The sequence below is a fragment of the Equus asinus genome, chromosome 26 (assembly GCF_041296235.1).
Source record: "Equus asinus isolate D_3611 breed Donkey chromosome 26, EquAss-T2T_v2, whole genome shotgun sequence".
Taxonomy (NCBI): domain Eukaryota; kingdom Metazoa; phylum Chordata; class Mammalia; order Perissodactyla; family Equidae; genus Equus; species Equus asinus.
In genome coordinates this window covers 4180422-4194774 of record NC_091815.1, presented here as the reverse complement: position 1 = coordinate 4194774, position 14353 = coordinate 4180422, and positions in this window count along the sequence as shown.

Below are 14353 nucleotides of genomic sequence, written 5' to 3'. Positions count from 1 at the left end.
GCAAAATTTATAACTTGGAATGAAAAGGGAACACACTGATAAGCATATCGAAGGGAGATAGCTTAGCAATACCATGATGATTAGCCTATGGAAAAGAAAAAACTGTCTCAGAAAATGTAAGGCAAACAGAAATCACAACTGAATAATCCACAGTGAAAGACGGCCGTGTTTAGACAGATTCTGCTTAAACGTTTGAAAGTCAGAAAAGTCACAACACCAAAACCTGCAGTGAAGGTCAAACCTGGGCTAAATGGAATGGGTGAGTTCTGAGACTGCTCCAAGCGGGCTCTGAAACCTTGTGTCCATGAAGCTTGATGGCACAGCACAGACACAATTCTCAGAAATCCTATGACATCACAGTGGACCAGGAAAACAACATGGCTTCATCTACACAGGGCCAGAGCTGGGCTCCAGTAGCATATTGAAGTCACATTCCAAAACAGCAGGTTGCCAATGGAACATGAAAGGGGCTGGCCACTGCTGAAGCTGTGAAGTCCGTACCTTCAGGGTCGGCAGCTCATGGTCGTCCATTTGTACTCTTGGGGTTGAGCCTCCTCACCACTGGTACAGCCATCCTGGGAGAGTCCTGGGTGGTAGTGTAGAGGCAGATGGGAAGTGACGTTAGACAGTGCCACTCTTGCTCAGCAAATAAAGCAGCACGACCAGCAGATGTGAGCACTTCCATAAACTTCTGCCAAAACAGAACCAATTAAAAGTTGCAAAGAATAGAAAAACTGAACCTCAAAAAAAGAAGCATGTCACTAAGAATAATAAGATATCTAGGACTAACCTTCACTAAACAGGTGGAAGCATTGTAAACCGATACTAGCAAAGCTTTGGCTAAAGAAATTCCAGAAGACACAACGAAACGGAAGACTATTCCGTGCTGTTGGAATGGAAGAAGTAACACACTTGAAACGTCCATAGCGGATAGAGGAATCTGTGGATTCCAAGCAATCCCAGTCAAAGTTGCAGTGATCTTGCCCACAGAAATAGAAGAGAGAATAATAAAGTCTCTATCCAGAAGGAAAGGACCCTGAATACCCAAAGGAATCCTGAAGAAAATGAACAAAGCAGGACGTATCACACTTTCTGATTTCCACATATAGCACGAAGTGCTAGGAACCGAAATGGCACAGTCTGGGCCCCAAAACAGGCACACAATTCCATGGAACAGAATCGAGAGCCCAGAGGTCAACTCACGCATATATGCACATGCATCCATGCGCAACACATTTTCAACCAGGGAACCAAGAGTACACAGCGGAGAAAGGAGAGTCTCGACAAGAAACGGTGCTGGGGAGACTGCACAGAAAAATGTAACACAATGAGAGTAGAGCATGATGTTACACTAGTCGCACACACCACCTCGAAACGGATTAAAGACTTGAATGGAAGACTTGAAATCGTGAGACTTCTAGGAGAAAACCTAGGCAGCATGCTCGTTGCCATCTGTCTTAGCAGCCTATTTGGCAGAAGCGTGTGTGACAGGAATGGGCGACAAAGGAAACAGGCAGATGGGAAGCGACGTTAGACTGGGCCAGTCTTCCTCAGCAAATACAGCAGCATTGCCAGCAGATGTGAGCACAGCAGTAAACATCTGCCTAAATAAAACCAATCAAAAGTTGCAAAGGATAGAAAAACTGAACCTCAAAAAAAAAAAAAAGCATGCTAGTAGGAAGAACAAGGTATCTAGGAATAACCTGTGCCAAACAGGTGAAAGCTATGTAAACCGAGAAGTAGTAAAGCTTTGGGGAAAGAAATTCCACAAGATACAAGGAAACGGAAGGGCATCAGTGCGCATGGAATGGAAGAAAACGAAGGAAGAATGAAGTATCATCACAATGATACCTTTCTTATCCCTGGAATCAGCATCTCTTTGATCTCTTCAAGTTTCTGTGCCTGGTTTCTGTTTGGAAAAGCTGTTTCTGGGTATCTCTCACTTGAGTATCCCAGCCTAAGCCACTCCTGGTACTGTAAACATGCAGCCATCTGGGGTGACACGTTCACTGTAATGTCATAAACACTCTCAGAATTCAAAGTTGTCCTGACAACCTCCATGCACACAGTGTTTCAGAGCCGTCTCCTCCCAGCCTGACTACTCCCCCTTTCCAGGAAGGATAGTTTTCCTTGTCCTGGATGTGTTGTCGGTTTTCAACTTTGTCCTCTAACTTGCAAAGGTCTACTACATTCCCTCTAGACACCGGTTTCTTTCCTTTAAGATTATCCTGGGTTTTATCGCATATCTTTTGTGGATATGGCCAAATGGGTGGACTTTCCCCAGAGAAAGTCCTGGACTCCTTCCCAAGTTGACGTTGCCCAGGAAATCCTGTGATGCACAGTGATCATGGGATCTCATGGCAGTCTGACAATTCCACCTTGGTGGGTCACATATTTTCCTTCCTTCATGATTTGGGAAAGCCTACCAGATGCCTTCATAGACTCTAATATTCTCATGGTTCTTTTTCTGGCGAGTATTGATAAGGTCTCCTCACAATTACTACTTCTTTATGATCTCTGTGCCAACCATACCTTGAAATCTGGATTTCCTAATGCTAGAAATCTGATCTGTACCCATGATGCTAGCCCCTGAAGCCCGGGCCACGCAAGAGGAAGTTGGGCACTTCCCTGCTGCACCACAGGGCCGGCAATGAATTAGACTTCTGCACCAACCTTTGGCCTGAACTTGGGAAGATGTTGGCCTGCTTCAATCATCCGTGAAGGGAATCAGTAGTAACAACATGGAAGGTGTTATTTTCCATTGGTTCATGAGTTTAGCACGGAACATGTTCTCTTGCTAGTATTCCGCTTCATCACTTTGCAAAGGTCTACCTTTCTGTAGCATCATTAAGCACTTTGAGGTGATTACCAATCCTTGGAAGTTCATCCTCTCTGATCTCTTTCAGCCTATAAAGCTGTAGGCCGTAAGTCTGCACCCCTTTTTGGAGTTTTGATTTTATGTGAATTGATTGCCGTAACCCTCCATTCTAACATGCTATAGCTTTCAGATCTACATCCTCATAGATTTAGACTTCTGAGTAGGTTACATCATCTTCACCACCGTAAGGCTAATTACAGGCTCTCACGATACTTGTGCCTAATCAACTCTTTCTCCCTCTGGCCCTCGCCTACTTTTCCTCTGGGAACTACCAATCCCATGTCACATGCTACCTGTTTGTTGGTCCGTTTTTCCTCTTCTCCTGTACGTGAGATCCTGTGGTATTTGAACTTACCCCGGCGATTGTTTCAGTTCCTCTAGTACCCTCAGGAGCCATTCTGGTGGTCACAAATGGCTGCACTGCATCCGTTCCGACAGCTGAATGCTATGCCACTGTGTGGCTATAGCCTATGTTCCTTCTCCATTCGTCCCTTGATGGGCATCAGGGAGGCTTCCAGGTCTTGGATATCGGGAGTAAGGCTGTGGTGCACACAGCAGTGCACGGATCTCTGTGCATTACTGTTTCCATGATCTTTGGATATATACGTCACAGAGGAATAGCTGGATCATATGCTAGGTGGATTCTGAAACATTCTGAATTTTCACTCCTTTGTGTAGTGGCTGCATCGGCTCAAACTCCCACCTTCAGTGCAGGAGGCTTCCCTTCTCTCCACCTCCTCTCTGAAACTTGCTGTTTCGTGTCTTCACCCTTATAGCCATTCTGACCACTGTGAGCTGCTATCTCATTGCACTTCGGATTTGCATTGGCCTCACACTTAATGATGAGGAACATGTTTTCATACAGCCTGTTGGCCATCTTTCTATCTTCCTGGGAGAAATGTGTGTTTCCATCTTTTGCCCAGGTTTTGTTGGGCTCATTGTTTTTTTTCCTGTGGAGATGTATGAGTTCACTGGATCTTATGGCTGTTCACCCCTTCTCCGATGTCTGTTCTGCAAACATCCTGTCGCAGTTGTTGTGCTGTCTTTGCATTGACTCGATGGAGTCGTTGGCCCGGTAGAAGCTTCTGCATTGGATGGAGTCACGCTTGTTTCTTGTTTCTTTTGTTGCCCTTACCCAGTCACACATGCTTCTTCCAAGTAGGCGGCTATGCCAGATGGCAAAGAGCAAGCTGCCTGCATTTTCCGGCAGCAGTTTCATGGTTTCAAGTCTTCCATTCAAAGCTTTAATCCATTTCAATGTGGTATGTGTGCCTGGTGTAACATCACGGTCTACTCTCATTGTGCCACTTGTGGCTCTGAAGTCTTCCCAGCACTGTTTCTTTTCGAGACTCTCCTTTCTCTGCTGTCTCCTCTTGGCTCCCGTGTCGAAAATGGGCTGCCCATATATGTGGCAGTTGACTGCTGGGCTCAATTCTGTTCCATGGGTCTGTGTGCCTATTTTGGGGGAAAGGCTGTGCTGTACCGGTACCTAGCGCTTTGTCCTATATTTGGCCATCAGAAAGTGTGATACATGCTGCTTTGTTCGTTTTCCTCAGGATTCCTTTTCCTATTCAGGGTACTTTGTTGCCACATAGAAACTTTAGTATTCTCTCTTCTATTTCTGTGGGAAAGATTGCTGCAACTTTGGGACGACATGGAATGCAAACATTGCTTTTTCTGGTATGAATGCTTAAAGTGTGTTTGTTCTTCCATTCAAAGAACATGGAATAGACTTCCGTTTCCTTGTGTCTTGTGGAATTTCTTTGCCCAAAGCTTTGCTAGATTTCGGTAGACATAGCTTTCTCCTGTTTGGCCAATGTTATTCCTAGATTTTTTTTTCCTTTTTTTGGCATTCTTTCTTTTTTGCTGTTCCTTTTTTCTATTCTTAGCAACATTTAATTGGTTTGTTTTGGCAGAAGTTTATGGCTGTGCTCACATCTGCTGGCCATGCTGCTGTATTTGCTGAGCAAGAGTAGCGTGGTATAACGTTGCTTCCCATATGCCTCTACACTGGGTCGCACGCCTGGCCCAGAACGGCTGGATGAGCGGTGAGGAGGCTCACCCCCAGGATTCCATGTGGCCGACCCTGGGCTGCCGACTCAGAACGCAGGGACTTCACGGCTGCCCCACTGGCTGGCCCCTTTCATGTTCCATTGGCAACCTGCAGTTGAGTGGAATGTACTTTAACATGTTACTTGAGCCCAACTCTGGCCCTGTGTAGATGAGGCCAGCTTCTTTTTCTGCACCACTGGGATGTCGGAGTATTGTCAGAATCGTGTCTCTTTTCCAATCAGGCTTCGGGGACACAGGGTTTCAGAGCCCACGTGGAGCAGTCTGAGAACTCACCCTTCCCAGTTAGCCCAGCTTTGACCTTCAATGCAAGTTTTGGGGTTGTGACTTTCTCGGACTTTCAAACGTTCAAGCAGACCCTAACTAAACACTGAAGTCAATCACTGTGGATTATTGAGGTGTGATTTCTGTTTGCCTTCCATTTTCTGGGAGCTTGCTTTCGTTTCCATAGTCTAATCGTCATGGTTCTGAGCTATCTCCCTTCGATATGCTTATCATTGTGTTCTCCTTCATTTCAAGTTAGGAGTTTGGTATTTCTTTAATCACCATAGGTTGTATAGGCTGATGTGTGAGTGCTTTCGTTACTGTTGGGTGTTGTCTTTGAATTTCCATCGGTCATTTGAAGGAATCTTTGCCATCCTAGCCTAGATCCAACTGAGTACTGAGTAAACGTGGTCATCTTGGTTGGTTCGATATTGTGAGATCAGAAACGCCATGTTTGAGGTTGTCCTGGAAACCACCTTCCCAGACACAATGGTTCCGAGACAAATTAGATGAATCTGATGGATTCCTCTCTCCAGCTGAGAGATCCTTCTGTCTCTTTTCTAGATTTGGAAAGTTCAGAACTTCACACCTGATCCTTGAACGCTCCACTAGATTACGTCTAGATACTGGCTTACTTTATTTCCACAGGTTTTGTTATTTGTTTAATTTACCTCCTCAGCTGTGGCATGTTTATATTCCTTTAAATAGAATGGTATAATGTTCTAAGTTTCAGCAAACATCGTTATGTGCGGTGTCAAACACCTAATCAATACTCCTTCTATGGCAAGAGATGGGGGAGAGAATCTCATTGATCTCAACTGAGCACTCTAGCCTGGGAGGACAGCCTTCACACAGTAACGAAGCTTTCTGCAAAAGGGTGCTTTTGCGCACTCTTCCTGAGTCCTTCCAAACCAAGAGACATACCCCAAGCATGACAGGGGCCCATTCCTTCCAGGCTTCAAAGAGATGCCTAGTGACACATTACCATGTACCCAGTGGGTGCCTATGATGCCAGAGCTATGGAAAGTGAGACTTCTCTTCACAGAATACTAGGGACCTAGGACCGAGGCCTCTATTCTTCACTTCAATGTCTTCAATAGATCATTCTTGACTTTGGATTATGAGTAAGGCAGAAGGCCAACATAGGTCTGATAAGCCCAAGGTCCTGCCTCTTGTTTCAAGTCAAGTTTCAAGCTTGAATCAGCATGGCCTCCCCATCGATTTGAGGAGATGGCAATGTTCTCCTCTCAGTGCTTGTCCCTCTGTTATCACTTCTTCCCTATGATTCCTTTCTTATCCATTGAATTAGCGTCTCTTGCATCTCTTCACGTTTCTGCGCCCAGATTCTGTTTGCAAAAGCTGTATCTGGGTATCTGTCACTTGAGTATCCAAGCCTAGGCCAATCCTCGGGCTGGAGACCTGTGGCCATCTTGGGTGACATGTTTACCGTGATGTCATAAACACCCTCAGAATTCTAAGCTGTCCTGAAAACCTCCATTCACACAGTTCTTCACGACCATCTCATACCAGTCTGACTACTACCCTTTCCAGGTAGGATAGTTTTACTTGTTCGGAATTCCGTGTCTGTTTATAACTTTATCCTCGAACTTTGAAAGGTCTACTACAGTCCCGCTAGACACCAGTTTCTTTCCTTTCAGATTATCCTGGGTTTTATCTCTCATCATTTGTGGATGAGTCCAAATGGGTGGACTTTCCCCAGAGAAAGCCCTGGAGTCCCTCCCGAGATTGATTTTCCTGGTCAATCCTCTGATGCATAATGATCGTGTCATCTCCATTTACACCTTGGCAGGTCACATGTTTTCCTTCCTTCATCATTTGGGGAAGTGTTCCTGATGCGTTCATAGATTGTAATATTCCCATGCTTCTTACTCTGATGTGTATTCATAACGTCTCTTCACAATTTCGACTTATTTAGGATGTCTGTCTGCACCATACCGTGAAATCTATATTTGCTAATGCTACTAATCTGATCTGCACCCGTGATGCTCGCCGATGAAGCCTGTACCACCCAAGTGGAATGTGGGAACTTACCCAGTACACCACAGGGCCGGCACTGAATTGGATTCTTGGACCAACATTTTGCCTGAACTGGGGAAGATGTTGGCCTGCTTTGATTATTTGTAAAGGTAATTAGTAGTAACATCATGGACGGTAACCTTTTCCTTTGGATCCTGAGTTTAGCACGGAACATGTTCTCTTGGTAGAGTTGTTCTTCAGCTGTTTGCCACTGTCTACCTTTCTGTAGCATTATTAAGCACTTGGAGGTGATTAGCCATGCTTGGAAGTTCATCTTCTCTAATCTCTTTCAGCCTCCAAAGCTTTAGGCCATAAACCTGCTTGCCTTTTTGTAGTTTTGATTTTACATGAATTGATTGCCATAACCCTGCATTATAACACCCTATTGTTTTCAGATTTACAACCTCCTAGATTTAGACTTCTTTGTATGGTACATCATCTTCACCACCGTAAGCCTAATGACATGCCCATACCACACACTGGTGCCTAATCAACTCTTTCTTCCACTGTCTTCTGCCACCGATTCCCTCTGGGAACCCCCAATCCCTTGTCATGTGCTACCTGTTTGTTTCTCCTTATTTTACTCTTCTCCTTGTAAGTGAGATGCTACGGTACTTGACTTTCTCCCTGGGGCTTCTTTCAGTTCCCCTCATACCCTCAGGAGCCATTCTGGTGTCACAAATGGCTGGACTGCACCCTTTCTTGCAGCTGAGTGCTATCCCATTGTGCGGCTATAGCCAATCTTCCTTCTCCATTCATCCCTTGATGGGCCCCAGGGCGATATCCAAGTCCTGGACATCAGGATTAAGGCTGTGGTGAACACAGTGGTGCAGGGATTCCTATGCGTTGGTGTTTCCAAGTTCTCCGGAGAAATACGCCACAGAGGAATAGCTGGATCATATGTTAGATGGATTCTGAAATTTCTGCGGAAATTCCACACCGCTTTGCATAGTTCCCGCACCGGCTTACACTCCCACCAACGGTGCAGGAGGCTTCCCTTCTCTCCACCTCCTCTCCGACACTTGTTGTTTCCTGTCTTGTTCCTTATGGGCATTCTGACCACAATGTGCTGTTATCTCATTGCCATTTGGATTTGCATTGGCCTTACACGTAATGATTATCAGCATGTGTTCATACAGCTGTTGGCCATCTTTCTATCCTATTTGGTAAAACTCTGTTTCCATCTTTTGCCCAGGTTTTAATGGGCTTGTTGTTTTTTCTCTTGGGTTGGCATGTGCGGTCGTTGGCTCTTTTGGCTATTCAGTCCTTCTCCGATGTGTGGTTTGAAACATCCACTCACAGTTGTTGTGCTGTCTTTGCATTGAGTGGATGGTTGCCTCGGCCGGGCAGAAGCTTCTGCGTTGGACGCAATCCCATTTGTTTCTTGTTTCGTGTGTTGCCCTTGCCCAGTCACACATGGTTCTTCCAAATAGGCGGCTATGCCACCTGGCCATGAGCAAGGTGCTGGTTTTCTACTAGAAGTTTCACGGTTTAAAGTCTACCATTCAAGGCTTTAATCCATTTCCAGGTGGTGTGTGAGCCTGATGTAACATCATGGTCTACTATCATTGTGTCACATATGGCTGTGCATTTTCCCACCACCTTTTCTTCTTGAGACTGTCCTTTCTCCACTGATCCTCTTGCCTTCCTCGTTGCAAATGGGCTGTCCATATATGTGTGAGGTGACCTCTGGGCTCTAGATTCTTTTCTGTTGATCTCTGTGTCTGTTTTTGAGACCAGACTGTGCCGTTTGGGTACGTAGCACTTCGTCCTACATGTTGAAATCAGTAAATGTGACATGTCCTGCTTTGTTCGTTTTCCTCAGGATTCCTTTGGGTATTCAGGGTCCCTTGTTGCTGGATAGAGACTTAAGGATTCTCTCTTGTATTTCTGTGGGAAAGATTCTGCAACTTTGACTGGGATTGCATGGAATCCAGAGATTGCTTTATCCGTTATGGACGTTTCAAGTATTTTAGTTCCTACATTCCTATAGCACGGAATACCCTTCCATTTGCTTGTGTCTTCTGGAATTTCTTTCCCCAAAGTTTTGCTAGTTTCCGATTTCCATAGCTTGCACCTGTTTAGCTAAGCTTATTTCTAGAGATCTTATTCTTTTTTTCCTGAGGTTCGGTTTTTCTGTTCTTTTCAAGTTTTCATTAGTTTTGTTTCAGCTGATGTTTATGGCTGTGCTCAGATCTGCTGTCGATGTTGCTGTATTTGCTGAGGAATACTGACGCTGTCTGACGTTGCTTCCCAGCTGCCTCTACACTACCTTCCATGCCTCCCCGAGAATGGCTGGACCAGCGGTGAGGAGGTTCACCCCCAGGATTCCGCATGGCCACCCAGAACGTGCAGTCTTCACCACTGCACCACGGGCCGGCACCTTTCATGTTCCATTGGCAACCTGCAGTTGAGTGGAATGTGACTTGAATATGCTACCTGAGCCCAACTCGGGCACTGTGTAGATGAGGCCAGTTTGTTTTTCTTCTCCACTGTGATGTCAGAGGATTTGTCAGAATTGTGTCTCTGTTGTCCCTGCAAACTTCATAGACACAGGCTTTCAGATCCTGATTTTAGCAGTCTCATAACTCACCCTTACCAGTTTTCCTAGGTTTGACCTTCGCTTGGGTTTTTGGGATTGTGACTTACTCTGACTTTCGAACGTTCAGAGTATGTCTAAAACTGACATCTTTCTTTATGTATTATTCATGTGTGATTACTGTGTGCCTTCCATTTTCTGGGAACGTTTTTTATTTTCCGTGGTAGAATCATTGATATGGGCTCAGCGAGCTGAAGACTTGAATGAAAGATTGCTCGGACTCTCAAGATCCTGCATTGGTGTTCTTTTATTGAGAGAACAGTACAGGGTAGCATGGGGACAGGACACATTAGCAGTGAAGAGCTACTGCTGCTGCTGCCTGGCGACAGGACCCATGGCTGGTCAGAGCTATTGCTGCTGCCCTGACTAGAGGGTTAGGGCTAATTTCATAAGGCATGGGTATATGACTTATTTTTACTCTAAAAAGAAATAATGATGTAAAATGTCTTTAAATGATTTCAGTACAGATGGGGTCTGGACATTGTGTTGTCATATTTTTAGATACGAATCTGGCCATATATATCAGCATGTAGGTGAGAATGCCCTGGGCTTCTCGCCCTGGGGCAGCCCTAATTCATTCCATAAAAAAATCCACTGGGTCATATAGTTTGGCATGTAGTCTAGGTCACCTTCAGCTTCCCTAGCTGGGGCAGCCCTGATCCACATCATAAAACCTCCCTGAACCTATTTGGACTGGAAATCTTTGGGGATATGGATGATGGTCAGTCTTGTGTGACTACTTCTGGCTGTACAGGGTCGTAGAGCTGTCCCTAAATGGGGCCATAGGTACACTTAGGCTGTTTAGTGGACCAGAAGGCTTGCCCCATTGAGTTCAAGCCTGACAAGTTATACAGATCCTCTGGAGATGAGAGAGTCATTGACAAGAGGTGGTCCAGGAAGTGAAACATTTTCGACATGCATAAGACAAACAGTGAAACAGACTACAAAATATCATAAGAAATACAAGCAGTATGTTTACCCCAATGAATAAGGTTTTGAAGTAGTGCAGAAACCTTGTCCTGACTAGGAGTTCAACCAATCATTTAGATTTAGGGTTGGTCAGACATGGATTGAATTTGGTGACTGGGATACGAAGCCAGAAATATTTTGACGGTAGTCAGGAATATAGACACAACATTCAGTTTTTATAATGGCACAGGTGCCCCCTTGTGCTGCTGTCAAGACATCCAGAGCCATTTGGATTTGGAGAACTGCCTTACACACTTGGGATACTTCTAAATTGAGCAGCGAAATGCTATGTTGTGTATCATTTAATGCCTTCATACTAAATTTGTTTAGGACTTCCATGTGCAAGACGACACTTTCGATTCCTAATTGGTGAAAGAAACTTGTGGAAAGATGGTCATACCAGTGGAAGACAGGGCTGGTCAAGTGCTGTTGCAAGTTCCGTAGGTTAGCAGGAGGAGATATAGTAAATGTAGTTCTACCTTGCATCCAGACAAAGCCTAGAGTGCATCGTCCAATCCATGCAGGTGGTACCCAAGGTCATAAATTGGAGCCACATATCCACTGAGCACCGTTAGGGGCTAACCAACACGTGTTGAGCCATGAATCAGAGTCAGTCTGAAACCAATCAGTATTTTTTTAAGGCTATGATATGAGAACACATATAACAGGGATTTTTTTCCCATAGGTCGAGTGCTATAAGGCCATGTATCACAGGGGTGATTTTTTTCCCCCAAAGAGAGTGGCCTTTTACTGAGTTGCCCACTAGTAGGAGTGAACCAAATTTATTCATCCCAAATTTTGTATTGTCCATCCTGTGTGTATTAATAAGATGGGGACATTACCTTTGGAACTTCTTCTGTATGATCCAAGTGTGACAAGGCAAATCTAGTTAGTATTTGGACAGTAGTATTGAAGGAAAATGTTTGATTGTGGCCAGGGAACTTCCAGGTGTCAGAGGTAGATGGCCACAAGGAGACATTACTATTAATAATACATGAATATTGCAGAAGAAAAGAGCTAGAATCTAATATCCATGAATACCTACTATGGATTCTACAGAAACATATTTTTTTCTCTCTTAAATCACTCTCATTTTTACAAAAGATAGCCAAATCAGGATTACCGGGTTTGCAAATCAAGTGTAGTTTCAATAGAACTTGCTCCAATTATTTACATCAGAGCAGCAAGAGAAGTAATTTTTCATACAGGCTTTTTTAAATGTGCTTCGCTGGATCTTTTCCTGCAAAATCTCAGATTGAACTGTGAAGGCCTCTAGAGGCCAGAAAAGCCAAGCCAAGGACTTGCCATCAGATTTGGCCTGCAGTACCAACAGATTTCAGTGGTGTTCTCTTTGAGGTCTCCCCAAATTTTCGGAGGTTACTTGAACCTGCCAGATAAGCAAGCTTCCTTACTTACCAGGTAAGATTGCCAAAATCTCAGTAAACAAGGTACCAGGCCTGTGTTTCCGAGTGGCTGTATTCCAGAAAGTCCAATCTTTGTTCCTGAAACGCTGTCTTGTCATATCTGAGACTGTGTGTTTCAAATATGACATTCCAGTCAAAGCCTTGGTAATATAACCAATGTGTCCTGTTATACGGAGAACAGATTCTTATAGAACTTACGCAAATATTGCCACGAAATGACCATACTCAGTCACAAAGGGTTTCCAAATTCCTTAGGGATAAGGTAGGGAGAAAAAGATAAATGTTTCAGTTTTGCTCATGAAGGTATAATTTCACCAAATGGCTGTAAGTTATAGTTAGCATAAGAGAAAAGAGAAAAAGATTTCCTTCATTATGAGAAAACAAAACAACACATCCAAACTCAACAATATTTCAAACAGAAGTCCTAAAAATTTATAATCGTCCTAATCAGTGCACACAGTCCTGTATAATCAATTCTTGAGCTGAATCTTCTGTTAGCAGATCGACGAGCATAGTTTCTGTTAGAATTCTGTCATTTCTTACTCCGTTCAGTTTTACAATCTGAAGGTTTATCAGAAACCTGTCGTTTAGACTCTTTGTGTCAGAATCCTTTCCAGGAATTTCTCGGAAGTTGAAACATATTTGCAGAAGGAAAAAGCATCAGAGTAAAACAACAACTATCTGCAAATGGACAAAGAACTCAAAAGGGCAATTGGCAAAGAAACTTGACTACTTCTGTGACATATAACACTGCCAGATAATATGTGAACTTATCACTGATAACCAGGGCAAATCAGAATTTTGGCAATGCTATCTAATTTTGAGACGTCTATATTAATAACATTTACCCATCAAATACCAGCTAAGAAAGACTATTGTCACTTATTTCACAATGTTTCCCATTTAATTTAATAGACCAAATAAGCCAAATTACTTTAGCATTTTCCTCCTTGTAGGAAGAGAGAGCAAATTTTTTGAGAAGTCTCAGGGACCCTCTGAAAATCCTCAGAGTAATCATTCTTCTGTCTACCAGGTCTAAAGAACGCCTTCATTCAGGATTTGAATATTTCTGAGGGAGAAGCTTGTCACAACATATCAAAAGTTTTTAAAATGTTGTTCAAATAGCAAACAACACTCACTGTGAAATGATGCTCAGGTATCCATTCAAAGAGATAACAGAAAGAGTCAAAAATATAAAGAGTAACCGCAGCCATTATTTTCACAAAACAGATTTGTCTCTTAGGTAGACGTACTCAAAGGAACAGCTCTTACATCCTCTTTAACAAGAGCAGATCAAAAGTTCAAGAAAATGTATCCTTTTAGAGAAAACCAAATTTGAATTTCTGCACCTACTTATGGTTCACATTCAAACTCATTCACTTAATTGAACTTCCTTTAGTCTACTTGAGCAGGCATAAAACTCATTTTAGAATTCCTCCCTCACAAACCTTCTACATCTTTCTTTTTCATTTTCAGTACTTGTCCCAAAATCTTTCTTTTTTCCTTTCTAGTACATCAGGAGCAATTTATCTTTCTTAACCCATCAAACAAAAATATTTCCATTCTTTATACCTTTTTTACTCAAAACATACATTTTAACTTCCTTGAATACAGAGCTCTTTTGCTTAGTAATTTCCAGTAGCTTTAATTCCATAGGTTAATTAGAACTTTTAACGCTTAACGGACCTAGTAAACACTAAAAAGGTAAACAATTATGAAATGTCTTTTATATCAGCATTCTAAACACTTCACAACTTAAGAAACATGCCACTTCGCAATAAAACACAAGGCATGTTTTTTGATACACCAAAACTCTTTTAGCCTCTTCAATAAGAAGCCAAAAGTAGATAACTTAGATATGTTTAAAAATAATCTGTGAGTGTTCTGTTCTATCCAAAAGTGACCCGCATATTCATCTTTTTATCATTTAACTTAACTTGGCAAAACTCAAGATTGTTACCAAAAAGGATTTCGAAGCTGTTTTTTTCCCCAAGTATACAGCCCATAAAAGTTATTGTACTCACTTTTATGAGTTTTATGTATTTAAACCATTTGTTTCCAACAATTATGTTCAGATTACTACGGAAACCTCATGAGGCATTAGACAAAACT